Source organism: Lycorma delicatula, chromosome 2 (genome assembly GCF_047948215.1).
Source record: "Lycorma delicatula isolate Av1 chromosome 2, ASM4794821v1, whole genome shotgun sequence".
NCBI classification, from domain to species: Eukaryota; Metazoa; Arthropoda; class Insecta; order Hemiptera; family Fulgoridae; genus Lycorma; species Lycorma delicatula.
The window spans coordinates 40,352,233-40,357,988 of NC_134456.1; positions in this window are offsets into that span (position 1 = coordinate 40,352,233).

The following is a 5,756-nucleotide window of genomic DNA, read 5'->3' on the forward strand; positions in this document are numbered from 1 at the left end:
TTACAGTTTTACTACATTGGTTGGACAGCCAAAGTGCTTTGTTTACTTTCTAGTACACTCCAATGAAAACATGAAGCCATCAAAATTAATTCGATGCTTGGAAATTAAACAACTGGTTCATAAAAGCAAACACTTGGAATTTTTCAAAAGGAAATTACATTCTTTGAGAAATTAACAAGCTTCTATTTACAACTCAAACCATAGACATGAAAGAAAAAAAAATGTTTAAATTCTACTTTTTAAAGACACAGTATCAAGGAGAATATCGATAAAATGGCTGCCGATCTTAGCAATCAGATCCAGCAAGTGAGTTCAAGTGAATTTTTTAGTATTCAATTTGATGAATCAACAGATGTGCCAAACATTTCTCAGCTCTTTTTTTTTGAGATGTGAATGCGGTAATAACAGATCAATCAAAGATATTATGTTGTTTTGCAAATCAAACCTGGTCATGCAATGTCTTTTTGATGTGCTTTATGAAAAGTTACTAAAAACTACAATATAGATTGGACAAAATGCATTGCAGTATGTAGTGATGGTGCAAAGGTGGTAACAGGAAAAACAGTGGATTTCTGAAAAAATAATATCGTCTAATACCAAGGGGGAATGGATGCACCACTTCCTTCACAGACATGCTCTTCTCACAAAAAATGTGATGGAAAATCCCAAACAAATTATTTGTAAAGCTGCAAATATGGTTAATTTTATAAAAAAGTTGACCATTACAGAAGAGGCTGTTTGCTAAACTATGTGATGAAATGGGCAAAAAGAAAAAATTCTTCTTTTCTATAGAGCAGTCAGAAGGTTATCGTGGAGGAAAGTGTTAACCCGGTTTATTGGAATTGTGAGATGAATTAATAATATTTTTCCAAGATAAAAAATGCCATTCTCAATATTTTTACAGAATAGTGAGTATATTTTGCTGTTGGCTTACTTAGATGATGTATTTTCCCATTTAAATGACTTGAATGTGAATTTACAAGCATATGATAAAAACATTTCATTAATGACACACATAGTTCATGCTTTCATTAAGAAGTTTCATATCTGGATTATTTACCTTCAAGGCAAAAATTTTGATGTTTCCACTCACTTTTGATAATATTAAAAAAAATTTGGATGAAGAAGACACTATTATTCACCACAGTTTGAATAGCATGAAGATGCATTTGCATGAACTAAAAATTCAGTTGGCAGAATATTTCCTGGAAGCAAAAGTGATTTCTCTGAGATGGGTACTGAAACCATTTAGTGAAAACACTGTTACAACTACTAAGTTACCAACTGAGATTTGCAACCAGTTCATCAAAATGTCTGCCGATATAATGTTATGGTGATAAAATTATCACTTGAAAACAATTTTCTTTTGTGTGTCTCATACCTGGATCTGTAACATAGATCCAGGTATGGAGAAACTTTTAAATGAAAAACAAATGCAACCATCTCATTAATTTATTTTCTTTACAATAAGTAAAATATTATAAAATGTTTATAATACATGATTTTTTTCTCATAAAATAAATTTATTATTGTTTATGTGTAAACTTGTAGGTTAATTTCATGACCCCCCCTTCTAAAATATAAAAGGTAATTTTTTATTATTAAAAAATGCATATATTTCGTACTTATCTTCTACAAACAACTAATTTCTAATTTGACAAATAAAAAGAAATTAATACAAGAATTCTAATATATTTAAAAGAAAGTGAAAATTAAACAATGAAATGTAGGATCACCATTACTAAGATGTAAAAGAATATATATATTTATTACATAAAATTTATGGAAATAGGAGTTACATAAAAGCTTATAAGAAGTATATTTTTAACACTGCTGGGAGCTAATTGTTTACACAAATGCAATTTCCACTATACTTTTGTAACATTAATAGAATTAAAGTACTTTAATTCCCAATTTTTGTGTTCAAGACACTTACTGCAAAAATTATAGAAACCTGTAATTTTTAATCTAAATACAAAAACAAATTTACTTAATTTTTTTTTTTCACTGGCATCATAATGTTTTACTATCATTCTTGTAATGATCTCCATTGTAATAAGACTTAAAAACTTTATAACACAGATAAATTTGATGTTTATAATTAATAATATATTATTTTGTGTAATGCATATTGTAATAAAAAATATTTTATTACAATTTACAACAGAAAATTTGTTAAATTATTGTAATAATATTTATAGAGTAAAATTCATCAAACAGTTAGCAATGGCTTTATCTGCTTCTACAGAATTAATTTTTCAATAATGTGAAAGTAGTTTATGATGACATGATTTAATATAAAAAAGGTAAATTGCACCACAGTCCTTGAATCTTGAATAGGCATGTTATCTGTCATAACCAATGTCTGTAGGCAACTTGATATAACAAAGTTGCAAGACTCCTAACTAAAACAGAGTTTTTATCAAGAATAAAAAACATTCCTTACTATAAAATGTGAGGATGAAGTGGTTTTCTATTGCCTTACTCAATGAACTGATAAACTGTTGCTATTAATATCAATATGCCACACTCATTGAAGTGCAGGCAAAATGCAGCTCAATAATTTACATCTTCATGTTATTCACAACAAGAACTGTTTTGTAGTTAATCATCAATCTTAGGAAAAGATTCTCTGATTTAATGCTGCTCCTATCTGAAAATGCTTTACATGCATCACAGAATAATAATATCTGGAACAGACATTGCGAAAAGTTAGTGTACTCTTTCCTGTGAGAATTAATACTTTTTATTCAGTCAGAACCTTACTTCTGTCAAGATACTGTTTTCATGTATAGGTAAATGTAACTTACAAATCAAGATAACAAAAACAAGAGAAGGAAAGGTGTTTGCATGGAAAAGACTTTATACAGTAGACATAAGGGAGAGAGGGGAGGGAGGGAGGGAGGGAGGGAGAGAGAGAGAGAGAATGAAGGCAGAATGAGATAAGTATTATAAAAAGCAAAAAAAACATGTTACTTATTTAATGCTTATTAGTTCCTTCCTGTAAATAATCAATGAACAAATCCTAATATAATCTCACACTGTTGTTGCTAACTTATATCATAAACACTGTAACAAGCAAATAGTAGAATAATTTGATGTTAAGCATGCCAAGAATTACCACCTGTTAAGTTAATTACCACCTGAAGTTAAGAATACCACCTGCTACAATGATAATTAAACAGCCTGATACAAATTTTCCCTCATTAAAACAAATCTAAAAAAAAATTAATTTAATTTTTTTATATACACATTTATAATGTGAAGTATATGATCATAATCATAGCATATAAATTGATTTAACTATGATTCATATTACTACAAAACTGTTCTAGAGCTTGTTAGAAAACGCTCTAGAAACTGAAAATGGTAGTGAATAGCAAAAGTTAAGTACAAAATGAGCCATTTAAAGAACAGAAGTCAATCTTGTGTATAACTTACCAAACTTCTTGTCATTTATCTCTTGCTCACCAGCAATTTACTACCTGTAAATATGCAGCTGAAGTTTGAAAAGCCACAAGTGAACAAGAGGTGTCACCAAATCTGAAAAATGCCAAAGATCTTCTACTGTTCCCATATCAGACAATAAATATTCACAATATTCTTACACATATAAAAATTATATCTCCAAAATCCATTCATTACAAATATGATAGATTGTAAAATCAATAATTACATTAATAAAAATGAATGAAAATTCAGTGTACTGTAATAACATGCAGTTTCAATAAAATAAATTGAGTCTTTTCATAATTGTAGTTTTCTTTTGAAGTTAATTATTTACACTGATCATTTATTAATACTATGTAAATTTTATTTTTTAAAGAAAAAAAAAAATTAAAGAATTTGGTTTTTTGAAGAATATTATTAACTCACATTAAAATTAATTTCTTAGAGGTAAAAAGTTAATTTTCCATTGTACTTTGAAGAAAATATATTTGCTTTTCACTTTTACAAATCTGTTCCCTTAATTCAAATCATTTTTTATTTTTGTTACTAGTCAATAAAAACATGTTAGGATGCAAAATTAAAGATAATTTTGCAAAAATATAAACCACATTCTAAAAAAATTTGATTTTTATTCACTTTGCATCCCTTTTTTCTGTACTTATATTTCTTTTACATGTTGCAAATTATTTACATTTTCTTTTTATTTGACTGAAAGTAATAATAATATGATTTCTTGAATAGACATAGCTTAATGCAGTGTTTCTCAACCTTTCAGTATTATTTCCGACCCAATTTTTAATCATAATTTTCATCGCGCCTTCCTTTCATACAATAACAACGTATACAATAATGTACTTTGAGTAATTTGACGCTAAAGCTACATTATGACCTTAATTATAAACCTTATAAATTACCAAGAATATGTAAATTTATTGATAATTGATAATTTATTGAAAATATTCTCAAGAATACTTAAATTCTGGGTTTACCAGTACTGAAGTAAATGAAGAAGAAAAGCCCCCCTGTGTCATTTGCTCAACTTGATGAAAACTTGGTAGCAAGTCACGATTGGGTTATGGATCAGTTTCAAAATATTCCCGAAGGCTCTTAATGACCGAAGAAAAAATCTACATAGGCTTCATGGCAAGTGGCAAAATCAAAAGATGATTTTGTAATAAATCACTCTGAATTTTGGACAGGAGTGGATGATGAATTTTCAGCACTGAAAACAAAGAGTATTTCATATACTTTTAGCATTTTCAACATCCTTCCTTTGCAAAACTGGATTTTCTGCGGTAGCTGCTTTGAAGACAAAATATAGATGTCAGCTAAATATAGAAAAAGAACTAGAGTATGTATTTCTAATATTAAACCTTCCTTCGAAAAGCTTTGCTCAGCAAGACAGGCCCAAGGGAGTCACTAATAATTATTAAACTTATTTTTAATTTAGTACTAATAAGTTAATTACCAAATATATTGTGAAGTACTGATATAATCCAATTTATAATGTATTATATTAGTTAATGCATTAATTTACAGTGCATTTTATTATTTCTTATGTCAGAATGTACTTTGTTTTGCTTTCCTTTCAGGAAACTAATACATTTTTTTAATAATATTTTCTTTTTGATATACTCATGGGGAGCATGAGTATATTCATATACTCATGCCTCCCATTTAGTGTTATCGCGCCCCTCCTAGGGGAGCGCGCCCCACAGGTTGAGAAACATTGGCTTAATCTAATTATTAATTTAAATAATTAATAAAAAAATTAACTGTGTTTTATTACATTACCGCAACTGAAATTTATTATTATTGTTAACTATTATCTAATTATGAACTACTTTTCATTTAAAGTTTATTATTTTAAAATAAAATTCTACTATTTCCATTCTATATGACAACTTAGAGTAAAATAGAAAAAGTCACATATAATATTTCCGAATAGAATCAAATTGTAATACATTATATTCCTGTATAGATATATTTTCCTGGTCCGTAGAATATCATTATGGCTTTAGAGTATACATATATGTGAAGTGTTTGACTGAGGGTCTACAGCTTTGGCAGGTATGCTAATAGGTGAAGAAAATGAAAATTTTTAACTACAACAATATTATTTAATAATAAATACTTATTCTGATTTACTACCCACATCAAACTGGAAAATTAAGTAATATAGAGTTGTAATTATAATTCAACAAGCAAACTCATTTTTACTATTGTAGAATGGAATAGAAATCATTAGGTAAAATAAATTAAAAATATGAAATAATAATCTTACTAAAATATTTTTAACAGAGACA